We start from the raw sequence: 19,086 nt of genomic DNA, 5'->3' as shown, positions 1-19,086 counted from the left end.
AATGGTCCGCGGGGCGCCCGGCTCCCTCCCCGCCTGCCGCCGCCCCGCGCCCGCCCACCGCCCGCCTCCAGCCCTCCTGCCCTCCTTCCCTCCCGCCCTCATCCCCGCCCGGCGCACGATCCACGCCCGCGGTCGCCCTCCCGCTTCGTCCTCCTCTCCTGCTCTTCTCCGTCCGCTCGCCGCGGGAAGGTGGGGTACGCCGGGGTGCAGACCGCTGACCTTCCCAAAATCTGACCTCTGGAGCCTTGCACGGCGTAGTCGCAGGGCATCACAGAATCACGATGGCATTGTCGTTGTAGAAGCACGGAATGGTTTGTATTGGAACGGGCCTTAAAGACTATCCAGTTCCAACCCAGTGCCATGGGCAGGGACACCTTCCACTAGCCCAGGTTGCTCAGAGCCCCATCCAACCTGGCCTTGAACATTTCCAGGGATGGGGCAGCCACAGCTTCCCTGGGCAACCTGTGCCAGGGCCTCCCCACCCTCACAGCCAAGAATTTCATACTAATATATAATCTAAACATGCCTTGTGTCAGTTTAAAGCCAAATGCTGCTTATACAGACGGACACATCCAGAACAGGAGCATAAATGGTGCATTGGGGAAAAAAAAGATCCTGGCATGAAAAGGTGAGGATTTATTGAGAGGGCAGAGAAAGATGGAAAGCAGAGGAGAACATGGCCATCCTTACACCGGGGTGCTGACCACAGCACAGGCACCGGGATCAAAGCACAGGTGAGGTGTTGCTTCAAAGCCCGTTCGAGTGAAGTAGCCAAAAAAAGCCATAGTGAAAGTGAACTTCGTAGCAGCACGTAGACTAATTGCAGCAAAGGGATCTGCAATTAGGTTTTCAATGGGCATGTGGTGGGAAGAGGCAGGGGGGTGGAATGCAGATGCCGGAGGAAAAAAAAAAAAAAACCACCAGGGAAATGTCAGTATCAAAACAGAGCAAAAATTGAGTTGCAGACGTGTACTGAGTGGGGGAATGGACAGACACAGGCATTGAGGGAGCCCTTCACAACATAGGGTTTTGTTTGGGAATGTGTGAGCCCACCGTCCAACAGCTCTCACGGACATTATGAGCATAATGAAATGCTCCATCCCCATTTCTCAGAGGATTATGAGTGTTTGTGACAGATGAAATTTGTCTCCCTGCTCCCATGCTGTTTTCAGCACACAATACATGGCGGTGTGTCGTACACCTGCATTACCTGCTGTAGGGGTTGGCCCTTGTCCTGAGAGCCCACAGCCCACAAAGATCCTCACTTCACAGTCTTCTGAAAGTGCTTTCAGTAAAGGAGACCCATTTCCTCTTGCAGCTTATAACCAGCCCTCGGTCCCTCCCAAATGTGAGAGCACATGCTCAGAGGATGGTTGAAGCTGAAGCCAGCACCATTTCTTTTTGCTCCCAGAGCTGCTTCACCCCACTCTGTGTCAGCACAGGGCATCTACGGTCATCTTTTAGTTTGGATTGGGAGTGACTTCTTGAAGGGTCTCTCCAGATCATCCCAGCTATGACTCGCATCACAGAGGGATCTGAGAACAAATGAACTGAGCTGATTTGGGGGGGGGGGGGAGCAGAAGAAGGGAGCACTCCTAAAGCACTCCAACCACCAGTGGATGCTCACTAATAGACATTCAGTGGGATGAGAATACTACGAGCCCAAAGTAATGCCCTTGAAATCCATGCAGGGTGGATGCAGGTCCTCAGTGCAGCCCCTACTGCTTTGTAAATCCATACCTGCTGTGCTCTCCCGGCTCCTGATCTGCCAGCAAAAGCGGGAAGTGAGGTGGCACAGGAATAAGCAGCCAGAGAAGGCAAGGCCACTTCTTTGGGGAGAAACGTCACTCCTGCCAGATTCCAGGGCCCATGAAATTGGAGCCACAGAGCAAACTGCCAGACACTGAAAGGACAAGGGATGCCCCAAGGGCAAAGGTCTGCCTGAGGTTGCTAAGCAAAACTGGAAATAAAATGTAAGTCCCATACTGGATCACTGTCTCTCTACTCATTTTATGTATCTGGGCCCATAAAAGACCCAGAAGTAGGTTCAGCCCCTGCCCCACAACCTTTAGGCCATCCCTGCCGACCTAAAAATCGTCCCCATGGCTTTCCCTCCTACGTGGAGCTTGGCTCACAGCACCTCTGAGCATGTTTATGCTGAAAACTGTACTGCAGTGCAGAGTTACTTTCCCAAACGGGTACCAGAAGCTCTCCAGATACGGAACCAGAGGCTCCCACATTTTCCTTCACCCTTTCCAGCCAGGTTTTGCATACAGCTCTGTGCCTCGTATGCATTTGTACACAAAGCTTCATGCAATATTTATGCGAAGCTATTTCAGCTCTTTCTGAGCTGTTGTGCACTGTACAATGTAGGCATGGCTTCAGAAATAAATTACAGCTAAAGAAAACCTGTCTTAACGTTCAGATTTTTTGTACTTTGCCACTTATCACCTGGTAGATTTCAGTCCAGTTCCTCCCTCCCAAGTCACCTCTTCCACTCTGAGGAGTGGAAGGTGCTGCTTGTCTCCTGGCCTCCTTGTTGGCACCTCTGTGTTCATCCTTGGCAGTGCATCGGTTCCAGGAAGGAAAAGAAACACAAAAACTGTCACAACAGTCAACTCCCTACATCGAGTGGAGAGGAGAACTCAGCTTCAGCTGAACCAGACTCACTGTGTGGATAGAATCAACAAAGAAGGAAGAGAAGCAGGAGGATCTGATGAAGAGCCACCCGGGTTTCTCCCCATAGAGGAAGGAATAAGGTGCCAGAGAAGCAGTGGGAATGGGGAGGTTGGACAGCATGGGAAGAGATGTGTGAGTGAGCTGCCAGCAAGAAATCTCAGTTTATGAGAATAATAGAAGGAAAGCAAGGTGTGACCTAAGACAAAGCAAGTGAGGGGAGGGCCACAGAGGTTATTTGAGAGCCAGGATGCAGCTCAGCAGAGTGTAGGTCATGGAGATAAGGGGAGGGAGAGCCTGGAAAGGCAGGGTGTGAAGGCAGTAGAAAGAGCAAAGAGAATGACCCAAAAATACAGGACAATAAGGTGAGAAGATGGAGGAAAGGGTGTCTTTGGTAGGTATTGTCCTTAAGTAAAACAGTTATTTTAAGCATAGAAAGAACAAGAGACTAAGACTGGTTTCTCCTCTCTCATTCACACCACAGTTGATCATCCCAATGAAAAAACAGTCTGAGATAAGAGGGAGGCTCCAATCCCCATATTAGCTCTGACTGGACAACCTTTGGAGGCCTCTATCTCAGCAAACCAAACATCTCAAAACCCTTAGCAAGGGCTGAGTAATAGGACTCTCAAATGAAAAAAGTCTCCAAGTCCAGAATTGTCTTCCCCTCCTCTCCTGGCTTATGGCCACAGCTGAAGGACTTGATCTTACACTCCTTTGTGAGGTTGCTGTTCCTTCACTGAAATTCCTTCATCAGCTGAAATTCTCCCCAAACAAATAATCCCAGATTCCCCATCCTGAACTCAAACACAGAAACAGCAAGAGGGGAGGCAGTGAGTTATGTGCAAGGAAGGAGAAGAGCTGGTGATTGAGGAGCTCTGTTGCTAGGATGTTGTGAGAGATGTAATTCTGTCTGGTACAGAGGCGGGTATGAAATGGCTCATCTCTTATGATTATCCTGGCTCATCTCTTGTGATTATATTATTAAGTGGCAGAAATGCTGTGTTTCTTCACATTTCATGTGTAGGGAATGAAGAGATGGTCCCTGCACCACTGAGTTTACAAGATGAGAAAGACTTAAGTGGCTGCCTCTGGTAATATAAAAAGGAGCTTTGAGAAAGTAGTGGTTGGCATGATGGACAGTGAATCCCAAACACTCAGGCAAGGGGAAGGAGTTTCTGACCCCCATCTCACCATTCATTTCCTTCCCACTGGGAGTGAACCCCTATATCCCAACTCCCACGTTTGCCTTTCCCTCTTCCACCCCTGCTGATCATCCAATTCAGTTTACATTAAACAAGGCCAACTTAACACTTGTTGCTTTTCCAAGGTTCATTTCTGGCCTGTCACACTGAGGGCAATAGATTGCAGGAACTGAGGAACATGACAATTCCCTGCTTGTGAAATGAAAGCAGACCCTTTCCTTGCTCACTGAAACACAGCCCACTGAATGCACAGTGACACATCCACTTTGGGACCGTGCTTAAGACCCACAGCTGTCACTACACCTCAGATACTTTATTTTAATCGGTTCTAATGTTAATTTTCCGAGCATTTCTTAATTGCATTGGATAATATAACAGGGTATAAATCTTATCAGCAAATCAGCCTGGCAGCAGCTTGTGTTATCTTATTACCATGGTTACATTATTATTACAAGTGAACCTTGTGCTCATTACTAACCACAAGCAATTCCAGCAAACAAGCTAAACTGAAGCAAAATATCCTGGCTGGTGCTTCCATTTTTTGTCCAACAAAACTAATTTCTCTGGGTGCTAGGTAACAACAGCATACCTACCATGTACTCTCAGCCTTCTGCATTTATTTACTTGCATTTGTACAGCACTGAAACATTTCCCTGCTGTCAACAAGGTGCAGAGGCCAAGTTCTTGAAAACTGGATAGGATCTTCCACACAAACTCACGATATTCAGATGACAAGCACTGCCCCAGCCTGTCAAAACATTACCACGTTTGTGCTGCTGTGGGCAAAAACTGCGAGTGACTTCCACATTAGGGACCACTGACAGCTTGATTAGGTCCCTCAAGGGGCCAGTTTGCCCTTGCTGTGATCTGCTCAGACTGTGGTCTCCCATCAAAACACACAGTCCAGCTACCCCTGACCCCCAGTGCCACTGCCCACGTGCCAGGTGAAGGGACAGACACTTTTCCCTTGGGGTCACTGCGATGATCTGACTCCCCCCACATGATGTAGGAGAGGGTTAGGGTTAGGGATCCAGGGAGGACGGCGATGTCATCCCCTTCTCTGCTCCAGACTGTTTGTTTGGGCATTTCCTACATTTGGCTGTTCCTCTGCTGCAGATCATTGTCCCAACAGCTGTGCAGGGACTGTGGTTGGAAAGCAGATCTCTGCTCTGGTCTGAGTTAAAAAAAAAAAAATAACCTCTTCTCTCCTTTTTTGTTAACCCAGATATTTCAGTGATCCACTTTTAAGCATGAACAGTTGCACTGGCACAACGAAGAAGGCAGAGCCGTGCAGGGATGGAGAGACAAGAGCAGGAAACCCTCCAGCAAAAACCTCCATCCAGAGGGAACGTGGCAGGAAGGATGGACTGTTTGAGAAGCAAGAAGTCACCCAGGAGGCCATGGAAGAGGATGCAGACAACAGCTGCTTGTGGGGAAGCAACATTAGAGCTTCTCCAGACATTCCTGTCACACTCCAAGCCATGCAATGACATTCATTTCCTTTTTTGCAGCAGCAGCAGCCCATCTGTTGTGTCAGGAAGAGGGCTGATTTTGAATCACCCGCTGCTGCCTCAAACACTGTGGTGCTCCCCAAGGCCATGAAAGATCCACTTCTTGCAGGACCCGTGGAGGGCTGGCGAGCCCCGAGCCCGGCGAGGTGTGGTTGTGCTGCTCAGCAGTGCCCACTGCCTGTCAGGTGTCACACTGGCAAAGGCAAGGCACAGCTTCCTTCTAGTCCCTAGATTAGGGAAGACCTGTGGCAGAACTGGATGGAAAGGGTGGGAAGATGGAAAAGGCTCAGGGGGCAACTTCATCGCTCTCTTCAAGGGCCTGACAGGAGGTTTGGGGATCGACCTCGTTCTCCCAAGTTACAAGTGACAGGAGCAGAGGAAACGGCCTCAAGTTGCACCAGGGGAGGTTTAGATTGGATATTGGGAAAAATTTCTTCACTGAAAGGGTAGCCAGGTGTTGGGACAGGCTGCCCAGGACAGATGACATCCCTGGAAGTGTTCAGAAGCTGTGGCACTTGGCGACATGGTTACTGGTGGCCTTGGCAGTGCTGGGTTAACAGCTGGACTTGATGGTCTTAGAGGTCTTTTGCAACCTTAATCATTCACCAATTCTATGAAAGCCAGGCAAGACCAGCTCCACTTTAACCTCTGTTTTAAGGATAAGAGAGGGTCTGATAAGGACAACAGGGGGAGGGGGAACATGGAGTTAAACAAACCAGTGTGGCTTATGATGTTCACAGCTGACAAGAAGCAGAGCTTGGAGCTACTGCCCTTGTTGTTCACCATAAAGAAACTTTACCAGCATTTTAGCAAATCACCTCATACATCACACCCTAATGCTGACTGATGCATTCCCTTCACAGCTCACTGACACTGCTCAAATGAAGTCAGAGCTGGACTATTCCAAGTGACACCTTCTCACTTTTTTCCTTCTTTCTCCCCATCACCAGGCAGATGATGTCAGCTGAGTTCTGCTGCAATTACTTTCAATTCATCCTTTCCAGTATCTTGTCTGATGTTCTCATATTTTGAATCCTAAAATGCCTGACCTTTGGATACCTGGACTTGTACTTGGTTTAATGCCTCCTTGCACCTGTGCTGCCAGCGTTCATTCAGCACATCAGGCTGGGAACAGCCCTCACCAGCACGGGCTTTGCAGAAGAACATCTCTTCAACTGTGAAGAATCAGCCACTGGGAGCCAAAGAACAGATGGGACGGACTTAAAATACAGCTTGAGATTCAGACAGCCTGGGAAAAACTTCCAACAGAAAGAGCTGGATCAGCCTGAGGAAGAAGAGAAAGCTTCTCGTGTCCCACAGCCCCACGCTGGGGCTGAACCATTGCTCCTACCACACCACACCACACCACACATCCACACCAGCCCCAGCTCAGTGTTCAGCCAGGACCACAGAGGTCCATGCTCGAAGCAAAGCCCGTCCCCAGAAAAAGGACATAACTTGCAGTCCATTTTGCATTCCAGCTGTCTGTGACAAGGGCAGGGGAGCTGCAGTTGTGCTCTTTTTGCATGGCCTTGGGACCCCTCAGCTGAAGCCAAACACGTGATGGGAGCCCAGAGCTGGGCAGAAATACCCATGGGAAGGCTTTCCAAGCAGCCTTCCTGCACATGGAACTGTATCCACAACACATTTCAGTTCATACAATCCTGACAGCAGCAGCAAAGGATTTATTTATTTATTTATTTTCTCCTCAGTAAATTCTACTCTTGCAGCCTTTAAATGAGTTCATTCAGTCTCAGCTGATGCTCACTGGGACAAAGGGCCCTGTACACCAGCTGCACTGCCAGTGGAAAGTGGCCCTTGAAGATTAATCAGGGGCAATCTGCACGGATCTTCTTTGCACCAAACAGCACAATTTATGAATGGTCTTTTAATTTTCTTTTGTATATGGGTAAGCTGAGGTGGGCTTAATAACTCAGCCAAGGTCACAAGGCTTCAGTGGCAGAGGCAGAAGAGATCAGGTGGATTATTCACTGCCATTTGGGCTCACTCTGTAGAGGAGATGGTGTGCATAAAAGAGGAAGGCTTAAAAAGACCTTGTGGAAGTATGGAATTCTTGGCCTGCAAGGTGCTGCTCAGCGCATCCCTTTGCTCTCACCATCTCACTCTCCCATTCTTTGCACCAAAGAACTTCATTTTGCATTTAAGAACTTTGCCTAAAATATCCAGCTTTATCTCCACACTTGGTCTCCCCGGTGGTTTTCCACACTCAGAGGGCTAACAGAAGTGATCTCTTTACTGTGCAACAACGAGTCAAGGAATCACTGAAAAAAAAAACCCAACATGAATCCCTTTGCCTGAAATAACTCCCTTTCCACAGTTCTCAGGAGAACAAACCCAGACCTCTTGCTGTTGCTTAAGGCAGGTGCCTGGAGGAAGGAAGGTGTCACTGGCTCCAGGCTTTGCATCAGTAAGTCCCAAAAAAACTGGGGAGGTCAGGTGTGCCATCACAGAGCCCGTGGCACGTAAACAGCAGGATCTGACTCGGAACAGAAAGGGCTCTGGAGGGACTTGCTGTCATTCTCTGAGCCTTAACTTCAAACCTGAGCTGAGAAGCTGAGCAGATTGCAGGGGAACAGCCCTCAAGTCAACTTCTTTCTCCCCTGAGAAACCCGTGCAACTCTTTTCTCACCTGGCAGGGTGGGAGTAGCTCTGGTGCCCACCATGGGGACATTTATTCCCCCACTTCCCTCCCTCCGTGCTGCTCCACCACCACATCTGCCTGGCTCCTGCACACATCTGCAATATTGGACTCAATGATCTTAAAGGTCTTTTCCAACTTAAAGAATTCTGTGGTTCTATGAAAGATTGGATCTGAATCCAGGTTCAAACTGACCTGCAAAGGTACCTGAATCTCGGCTGTTTTCTTTGTTCCATCCTTTTTTGACTATTGAGCCTCTTATCAATCTTGGCTTAAGAGAGAATCTTTTTAATCTTAATGAAAGCTTTGTCCTGGAAGAAAGAATTTTCTATCAGCTCAGGCGTCTGCAAACCTGCAAGAGAAAAGGATGGCATTTCCATTTCCAGGAATTACTGGCCCAAAACTTTGATCTGATTCTCACAGCTGAGCTGTTCATTCAGGGCACCCTGCATTTCTGTGTTACCTTTTGCTGTATTAGCATCAGATGTGCACACAGGAGCATTTTTTGGTGGGTTTTTTTGGGGTTTTTTTTGGTTTTTTTAGAAAAATAGCCTGAAGCAACAAGGCAGCGCTGGGGATGGTTATTTCAGTTCCAAAGATGTTGGCATTACAAATCAAAGCCTCTCTCATATGGCACTTGCAGCCCTGTCCTGGACTGACTCATCAGCCATCCTGCCTGTCCTTCCAGACCTGGCACAGGACACAGGGACACAGGGCTGGGACACAGGACACAGGGAGAGCTGTGTCTGGTTTATCCAGAGAAGGCCACTCCACTTCTGCAATTTCAGCTTTTGTCTTTCCTTCCAAAGGTAGTTTCTGGTAACCATTTGGGTGCCCCTGCCACAGGCTGAAATTGCTGCCCAGAACTGTTCCCACTTTTTCAGATGATTCCCTCCCAGTGGCTCTCAGATTCCAGCTGCTAGTCTCATGCATAATTTATTTCATTTCAAGCCTTTCATCTGTGCATAAGTTTTCCATCTATTCCCATCCTGGCCTCAGACACTCTTTTTTACCTATAAAGCAGGAAAAGTTGCTATTTTTCCCACTTCTTTCTGGGATCTCATTCCTCTCAAACACTGCTCAAAGCCAGTTCCAGTTCTTGTGTCCCCAAGACACTGTTTTGGTGGATGAGGTTCACATCCATCCTCTTGCTGCAGGTTTTTTGAGGACACCTTTTTTCCAGCAGCATCTGTGCTGGCTGAAAAGCTCTCTGCCTGCAGCTACTCCCTGTTCCCTGCTGTCGGTGAGGGATCAGCCAGCTGTGTGCCTGTGATCCCTCCCTCACCCACATCACCCACGGGGAGCCAGCTCAGCTCCTGCTCACCTGCTCCTTGTAACCAAAGTGGCTCCAGGGGCTCTCACAACAAGGAGAAGCTGGTTACAAGCTCCAAGAGAGGACATCAGAAGGCCTGCAGTGGGCCAGCCAAACAGCATCACACCTCATCGAATCACAGAATCACAAAATGGTTTGGATTGGAAGGGACCTTAAAAATCATCTCGTTGCAACCCCCTGCCATGGGTAGGGACACCTTCCACTAAGCCAGGTGACACTACAAAGTTGCTGTGGGTTTGTTTGTTTGTTTTAATCTGAACATTTTGGTTGTAACTGCCATTCTGTATTTAGGCCTTTAGTTTCAGACTTGCCTTAAAATCAGGCACAGCTCTCACAGCAAGTCGATGTTCAGTGAAGGAATCCTAAGTGAATTCCTAGGTCTGAGCTACAGAGAAGGTTGACAGTCCCTGCTGGGATTGAAGAGGGTGCTGGAGACAAGCAAGCCCCCAGGAAGCAATGCTGGTGTTACCATCCTGCTTTGGGATCACCAGTGGAAACTGCCTGGGTGAACTGTCCATAACTCCCCGTGCTCTCTTCATAAGTCACCTGATGACCAGGGACCAGTCATGCAGATGGTCTGGAATAGCAATGAGAGCAGATTCAGAGGAACCAGCCTTCAAAGCAGGAATGCAGAGCTCAGCAGTCAAACATCCAGCAGTATCTGGATGCCACTTCTTTCCCAAATCCTTTCAGATGCAGCCTAAGGGGTTAGTATTGACTTTAAAAGCCCCAAGGCCCTGATTCAACAAAAACAGCTAAGCACTTAATAACATTAAGCACGTGCTCAAGTCTCTTCCTATTCAACAAAGCACTTAAGCACATACTTCACCCCTCTTAGATGGCCCAGACCCAAAACACCGAGTTCTCAGAATTTCTTCAGTCTTTATTTAATTTTGGAGGGGGGACAGGAATTTGAACCTTGATCCACGGTTTGCAGAGGGTCCCTATTTGCAAGTGAGTCAGACTCCAGCTCCAGAACTACACACCCTAGTGCTGGCACATTCCTGTTTTGGACTGGGATCTGAATTTTTCAGCTTGCACCTCACTCTGATCTGTGCTTGTGTTCATTAAAGAGGTGGAACTGCAGGCAGGGAGCTGTTAAACTGTATTTTTCTGCAAGCTTTAAGTTGCTGATGCTTTCCCCAGCTCCGCCTAACTGAGGTGCAAAGCTGAGGCACCACCTCAGAGTACAGGAGCGGATGCTCAGCCCGGGAGTGTGCAGGATTTGCAAAGCTCCTCCAATTTGGCTGCTCCTCCAAAACTGTAAAGCCTCTGCTTTAGTTCCAGCTCTCAGAACCGTGTGAAATCCTCAGGATGGGTTATTGTTAAAATGCCACAGAACATCCACTCAGGGGCTGCAGGGGGAAAGTGCAAAGGGAGTGAGCCTGGTGTGCTGTGAGCCCACCGGGGGATGCAGCAGAGGAAAGGGGTGACAGCCAAGAGGGAGATCCTCGACCTTCCTCCAAGCTGTTGTTTCAAGCTTTCAGCAGACTCAGGCAAACATCATCACGTTGCCTTGCATACATTTCTAAATGTCACTGCTTCCTCCAACACTTTATTTTCTTCCATTCCCCCCCCTTTTTTTTTTTCTTAATTAGTTCTGATTTGTTTAAAACAAAAGCTGAGATCCTCCAGAGCGAAGCAGCAGGCAGCAGGAAAAGCAGCAAACAAATAAATCAAAACAAAAACATCTGGGCCACATGGCCAACTCCGAGCCTGCCTCCCATCTCCCACCAGTGCCAGTTGCATCTCAGCTAGTGGAGCATAACTCTTCCCCTCTCTTGCTTTGACAAGGCAGCTCCAGGGCTGCTGGCAGGGCAGAACGAAGCAAGGAAATAAAAGGCCAGGCTTGTTCCAGGGAGACTGAAAACAAATAGACTGCCAGTTGTCTGGGCGAGCAGGAGAAGCGGTGCTCGGGTGTGTGAGGCAGCAGGAGGAGCTGGGAGCCCCTCCATAGGCATTACCAGGGGCCTGGAGGGGGAAGAAAAGGAACCTGGTTAACAGCAAAAGGCAGAATCCAAATTGCTGCATCACGAGGCTACCAGTAAGAGCATCACTGGAGGGTTTATTTATTAAGTGGTTGCCAGAAGAACAAGAGGAGGAAGGAGCATCCAAGGGCTACAGGGCCCATAGGAGTTGTCACTTGGAACCAGCAGGCCTTTCCTTGCTGATCGTGGCAGCAGGAACACCAGGAAAGTCAGAGCAGCAGGAGGGATCAGTTCCCTCAGGCTTCCCTCCACTGCTGCTGGGGTTCAGTAGACATCCAGAGTCCTGGACACCTATCCATGCTCTTGTCCTTCCCAGGCAGCTGGACCTGTAGGGAGTCTGGCACAAAGACTAACAGGGAGGCCAGTAATGAGGAGAGGCAGGAATAGAAACTGCCTGGGGGGCAATACCTGCCTCAAACCTGCCCTGTGAATGTGCTTTCCACTGCACCTGCTCTGAGGGAAAGCACGTGGGCTGCAGACATGGAGCATCCTTCATTCCAGCAGCAGAGGAAGGGTAAATGCTCCATCTGACCAAGAAGGAAGCAGGGATGGGGAGACCTGCCTGAGCTAAGACACAGAGATGAGAGCAGAGCTGGCACATGTACACGGATCTGACCAGTCACCATCTGGCCCTCCTGCCACAAAATCAGGCTCCTTCACACCACTGGGTGACACAGATAAACAGGGATTACTCCTGGGAAAGAGCAGACTTGGAAAACTGTAATAAAAGAAAAAAGATAAATAAGTAAACCAACAGCTCCTCAGAGCCCAGCAGTGCTGGGAGAGCCTGTCACGCTCCGCTGGGATGGGCTCAGCCCAGTGCTGTCAGCTGCACCTCTGCCTTTGAGGTGGTGATGCCAAGGCACTGGTCCAGCAAATGTTTTCCCAGCTTGGTAAATGGATGACATCCTGGTGCAACCAGCTCTCAGAGTCACCCCACTGCATTGCAAGAGTCACCAGACACTGCTGTGATGAGGCAAGAGCTTTATCTTCCACGGACAGGGCCGTGAAGACACGAACCACAGCATATTTGGAGGACCACAGTGCTAGGAAGGACTGGGTGGCAAATGTTGGTACAATAACAAGGGTTTGGCTCCTGGGTGTCACTTGGTGCCCCAGAGGACATTCCCTGTCCTCTCTCAGGCTCTTTGAAGCCAGAGCAAGATAAAAGGAACAGGCTCCCCAGGGAAGTGGTCACAGCAGCAAGCCTACCAGAGTTCAAGAAGTGTTTGGACAACAGTCCCAGGCACATGGTGGCATTCTTGGGGTTGTCCTGTGCAGGGCCAGGACTTGATGATCCTTGTGGGTCCCTTCCAAACCAGGATATTCTATGATTCTATGAAAAGGTGGTGAGAGGCTGGACCCAGCCCAGGAGCCACATCCAGACTGCAGGGTGCTGGATGGATTGTGAGGGTCAGCTCAGACCTTCCCCACCTTTCCCCAGATCCCAGCTTTTTTCCAGGTGGCTGCATCAACACCCAGTGTGGGGGTGACCCCGGGTTTACCACAACAGGGGCTTTTGCCAGCACTTGCAGCTTAATGCACAAAGCCCAGGTGATCCACACTGGCTTAGCCAAGAAGCAGGGGAAAGCTCCAAAGGCTGTTACCCTCTCTTGCCTTTCCCAAACACCCGCAGCAGCTTTTCCAGGTGACCTTTGAACTAAAGCGACCAAAAAACTATTTTTCCTTCCGGAAAAGGCTCATTTTCTCTCCCACAACTGCAGAGACCATCGGGAACCTGCAGCCCTCGGAGAGGACAGGATGGCTGCAGCAGCCACCCCGGGAGATTTATTGGGACAGCCAGCTCTTGGTTTCCCTGGTCACCCTCTGAGGATTTACAGCCCCGTGCACGGAGAACGAACAAAGACCTGCTGTTCCTCATCAGAGACCTTATGAATCTGTCCGTGGGGAGGAGGCTTCCAGCCTAGATAACCTCTGCAGGGAGAAATGGCCATTCCTGGATGTAACATGAGAGATAGGCAGAAGGAAAAGCATCCGCAGGGCTCTGGGAAATCTCAGCCAACGAGGCTGGGAGGCTGCGTTATTTGCAAGGGTGGAGAGGCAGGTTAGTCATGGGGCAGTAGGAGGAGGAAAGGAGGTTGGCAGCAGAGTTTGTTCATGTAAATTTGGCTTCTGGGCCGATTTTCTCTTGGATGTGATACAAGTAAAAGCTGCCTCTGCACAGGATTCAGGTTCCAGCTTCTTCTTCTGTCTCCAGAGCACAGGGTGCCTTGAGAGCTGCACCAGTCGGTTTTTAGTGGGCTACACAATTTGACATAGAGCTATGAGGCACCTACAGGCAGTTTATGGAGCACAAGGGCTGATAAACTTTCAAAGGGTCCTCTGGAGCCTGTGCACTTTGCCCTTCCATCTGTGCAAGGGCTCTGATCTCCCTGTAACCAGGAGCACTACCAGCAACTCTTCTATCAGGCTTCACCTCAGAGCTCTGACCTGTGTGGTTTTGCTCTCAGCTTGTCTTAAAAGGCTTGCACTCAGCCAGTGCTGGATTCTGCTGATGGATCTGACCATGAATCCCACACAGCTGTTCACTGTACCCTTTGTATGGGAGTCACCAGTGAAGGAGGAAGGAGGGTAAACAGTCATTACTATGCAGATTTCAAAGAGAGCTGCATCTGGGCCTCCAGTTCCTGCTTTGTTTGGTGACATCTTCGCAGGACAAAGTGGAGCTTTTTGCCTTAACCCTTAAATTAGCAGGGGAAGTATGGATTTGCTGTGATACTAATTGTCATATGCATTAAAAACAGCAACAACAAAAAAGAGACAACCTCGCCCCCCCGAAACAAACAAACAGTAACACCATTCCTTGGGATTGAAGATGCTGCATCTCAGCAAGTGGCTTCCTGGAGGAATATATCCACAAAGGATTAAACTCCCATTCTAATTAGGGGGGAATCTCTGAGACAAGCTTTTCCACAAAGGGAACAAAAAGGCAGCGCTGACACGTCCTAATGCATATATTAACACTAAAGACATGGAAATTAATTGGATTTATTACTCGTCACAGCTGCAAAAATGGCTCATTTCTAAGTTTATTTTGCAGAGAGCGGCGGGAGGAGTGGGGTTTAACAGTCATCTCAGTTAAGCTAAATGAGCCAAAACTAATGGTCTGGTCTTGTTTGGAGAGGCCCCAGCTCAGTGGAGCACCTGAGCACGTGTGTGGCTCTCTCCACGGTTTCCAAGGGGTGCTTGGCATCTGCTGGAGTGTTTGCTGATGAGTGGGACTCCTACAGACGCTTCTGGTCTGTGAGGGAGAGGAAGCACCTTTCCCAAGGGCAGTCAGGATCAGTGGGATGATCAGCTGGGATCACCCCACGTTATCATTTCTGCCCAGAGCAGAGGAACTGAATTTCCAGAGGGAAAAAGACAGTGAGAAACTCGGTGGCATTTTTTGTCCCTCACGTTAGTTTTCTGCTAATTTAACAAGCCCAGCCATCTTTCCAAGGGGTCAGATCCACTCCAAAAGAAGGCCACAGTTACCTGGAGGTGACTCCAGCAGGTACGACACTGAGACAGGGAGCCAGGAGCCCACCTGCAGCTCAGTACTGGCACCAGTGTCCCTAAATCACAGCCCCTCTCATGTTTTCTAAGCTGCATCACTGGTAAGAATGCTAAAAAGGTGCCTAAAGGAGCTTTCAGAGATCCCTCCTCTCCTGTAGATGAAGAAAAACAGAAGGTATTCAGTGGGAAAAATAACCATGGAAGTGGCAAGGTGAGTGTTATTTGCAGAGCACTCACTTCACCCCTCCATGAGAGGATTTGGAGGATTTTGGTAGTTTCCTTCCCAAATTGGAAACCAATTTTCTGAGGCAAAGACAGACTGCCTTGGACAGGGAGGTGTTAGACTAACAACAAAAGGGAAAGGTGCAAAGAGGGAACAAATGGAAACTCATTTAGCACATAATGAAGGTGCTGAGAACAAAATTAATCAAAGCAAAGAAGGAAGTGGAGAGAAATTCTTTCATCACTTATTCACCAAAGGTAGGTCCTGGCTGATAAACAGGAATCTCTGTTGTACAGGCAGAAAATTTGGCCTAACTGGAAAGATGGAAACCTGGTGGGAAGTTCATTGGAATGTTAAAATCGTGGCTTTTAGGAAGGCTGAAGTGGGGATAAGACAGAGACCTGTTAGAAATGGGATCACGAGCATCCAGGTCATTGGACCCAGCAGTAAGTGAATCTGAAAATTGACAGCTCAATCATCTAAAACAGAAAGCACAAATCAGACCAACCAGTGTCTGCAGTGGAGCACAAAATCAAACCTGAGAACCATCTGAACATCCCCCCCGAGCAGCTGCCAAAGGCAAGGAGGGGGAAAGGGCCAGATTGTCACGGGGAGAACTTCAAATGCAGGGAATTCTGCAGGAAAGCGGCTTCCAGCGTGGAGACAGTCTCTGTGTTTGTAAAAGATGATGGTGATTATTTGCTATCTCAAAAGAACTCACACATCCAACAGGGGAGAACTGTGTATCAAACCCTTTTTCTTGGCACATACAGAGAATTTGATCACAGCACTGAAAACACACAGTAGCTTAGGTAGGAAGTGATTGCCACTCGAAGACATTTGTTAGGTGCAGATGGAATAAAATCAAACCCAGCCAGACATTGCCTTGCTCCTCTCCCAGGCTGCTCTTACCAACCTGAAAACAATCATGAGCCAAATCAGTCCAGAGAAAGAATTTAAACAGATTGAAAAAACAAAAACAAACAAAAAAACCCACCAAAACAAAAAACCCCCCAAGAATGATAACTGGGGAGTATTGAAGAACATTTCTCTCTACTGACCAAAAGCCACAATCTGACAGCTGAGAGACTATTCCAGTGGTTAAAACAACAACCCCTTCTTCACCAAGAGGAGAACACAAATATCCTTTATGAAACAAATGGGCAACAGGGAAGCTGAAGGAAGTGAGTACAAATCAGAAGGCAGGATCTATAGATCATCCATGGGGGAAACAAAAGGGTAGGAGACAGCCAAGAGAATTAGGGCAATTGCAGATATTTTTTTTCTTTTTGGAGTACAGGGAAACTTCTTATTTTCCATGCAGGGATCAGTAGCCCTGTAGACAAGGCAGCAGTGAAAAAGCACCAATTTTGGTGTGTGTCCTCTAAAAATAGCCAGAGGGGAAGGTGACATCACACAGGGCTGATGACATACTTTTCACCCCAGTGGTAGACAGAGGTCAGATAATTTTAAATAAAGGGGTTTGTACAACCTGCAGCAATGCAGAACTGTCTGTGCTGGGCTTTTGCCTTCAGATTTCCCTTTGCTGCTTTGTTAACACAAGCAACCCTGGGAATTTCCACGGCCAAAAACGTGTTAGGTAAGACTGGATAACAACAACATGGGTGCAACACCTAAAACACTGGGAGGAGCCTTCCAGTAAATCTCTCCCCATCTCCACTGGTAGTTAGGAGCCAGCTGTACCACTGGCAGACACAACTTTCCTGTCCTCCTAAGGAGCAGTGGGGTTGGCCTCCTGGATCCTGGAGATTAAATCTCAGGAGGAGCCCGTGCTGTTTGTTGCTGGACACTGCCCTTGGATCAGCAAGAAGGACCAGGGTGGGACAGGATCTTGCTGACACTCCCCTGCAGCTCCTGGGCTTGGGACTCGCTGTGGGATCAATAGTTTGCCTTTCCAGCTGGACACTCCCAAACCCACTTCATCTGGGTTTGTTAACACATTGTTTATTGCCAATCCAGTTTAGAAACTCCAGCTAAATAATCCTCATCCCCTTCCCTGCTATTTAGCAGAGCTGCAGGGGCTCCCAAAACATCCTCAGTTGCTGGAAAGGCAGAGTTAGTCACTGAAACCTTTTACTGATGGGGACAGATCCAGAGGATGGGTGAAGCCAGGGCAGCTCGTTGAGCACATGGCCAGGATTGCTTCCAGGAAAAGGCACCACTCTGCTCCCTATCTCCCTGATTGCCCCCATGCCAACCTTCCCATGAGGAGATGGCAGATCTTCTTTTAAAGATGAGGCACTGATGCTTCACGGCACCTCTTTGTGAGGGTGGCCATCCTGCCACTGACCCCCAAAGCTGTCCCCATTCCCACTGCAGCTGGGTGGAAATCAGCCCATGTAAAGGTGCCCCACAGGCTACTGTTGGCTCAGCAGTCCACAGCTGAGCTGCCCCACTCGTGGCAACTGAAACACCAGTTGGTGTTTTCAGCTTCCAGTGCCTCAAGAGGGGAGAGAGATCAGATCAGTGTGTTTGTGCAGCCACGGTGAGACAAGTCCCTAAGCAGTGTCCATACACACCCACCTCCTCTTTCCCAGAAAACGCCTGTTACACCACCCCAAAAAAACCCTCATTATTGACTATTAATGAAAGCCTTGTCCCAGGAGCTGGGAAGGAGCAGGAAAGCTGATGAGCCCAACCCAGCTCACCAGAGCCAGAGACGTGCAGGGCCAAGCAGGGATTGATGCAACGTGAGCCCTGGACAGACGAGACCTGGGCTGGTGAGAGAGGAGCCTAAATCCCATCAGTGCCCCGGAAAAAAAACACTTTAGGACAAAAAGCGAAGAGCAAAGTTGAATTCCACCATGAACCCCACCATTTGAGTCCACCATGAACCCCACCACTTGAGTCCACCATAAACCCCACCACGCTCCCAGCGCTGCTGGCTGAAGTATATCAGTCCTTATTATCCCAGACTGTTATTTAGCAAGGGAACAAGCCCATGGAATAACATACTCCAGATTCATTACTGTCAGCTCACTCAGAATTATGTGTATTAATGACCAGATTATATCTGTTTATATAATACAAATTACCATGGAGTGACTGCAGGCATTGAAACGCTCCTTGTCTGTTTGACACACATAAATAATGGAGGAGCTCATGCTGCATTTGGTACACATGACTAACCTTTTATCCCTGGCACCCCGGTGCAGGCTGGAGAAACGACTCTGGGTTTCAGATTCCTCGCTCCAGCTGTCATTAGCCCCGCAAAGCGTGAGCGAATCGGCAGCTAATTGATGTCCTTGTTGGACATTATTTTATTAGTCAGGCCTGGTGAGCATCAAGTGGAATTTTAATGCCCTTCCATCCTTGGCTCCACGTGGCCCTAAGTGTTAAGGCTTGTAAATAATTAAGTGCACTCCGAGAGTTTTAGGAAGGGGCAAGTGAGTTATCCTGGGGATGGGTTCGGGCTGCTCCGGGTGCTGCAACCTGGCAGAGACGAGCTGAGCTCTCCGTGGGGTGGAAGGAACAGCCCCGACCTTGGTGCCTCACTGATGGTGGTTTATCAACCAGCTCCGGGGTTCACATCATCCTTGGGTGTGGATGGTCCTCAGGGAAGCCGCCATGGGGGACAGGGAGAAGCAGGACAGCCCCGGGAGAAGGTTCCGAGGGAGGTTCAGCGGATGGAGCTGGGCTGGGAATCCATCATCGCATCGAGCTGTCCCCAACATGTGGTGAGGAATAAAGGATTCTCACAGCCTGCTGTGAGCTTCTGGCTTGTCTGAAAACCCACGTGCCGGGTCACCGAGAGGTTGGGGCTTAATGGCTCATCGGTGGGGGCCCTGAGCATCGACCCTGCGCTGGTCCTGAGCCCCTCTGGGCAGCAGGAACCCCCTGGGGGACCCAGGGCAAAGTCAGGCCCTTCTGTGAGCGTGGGCAGGAAGGTTCTGCTTCCAGAGGCTGCAGGCAGAGCACGTTGCTTGCAAAATCCTGCCCTTTTCGCTTCTA

This window comes from Myiozetetes cayanensis, unplaced genomic scaffold (assembly GCF_022539395.1).
Source record: "Myiozetetes cayanensis isolate MyiCay16 unplaced genomic scaffold, myiCay2020 scf6-25, whole genome shotgun sequence".
NCBI lineage: Eukaryota > Metazoa > Chordata > Aves > Passeriformes > Tyrannidae > Myiozetetes > Myiozetetes cayanensis.
This window is presented reverse-complemented; position numbering follows the sequence as displayed.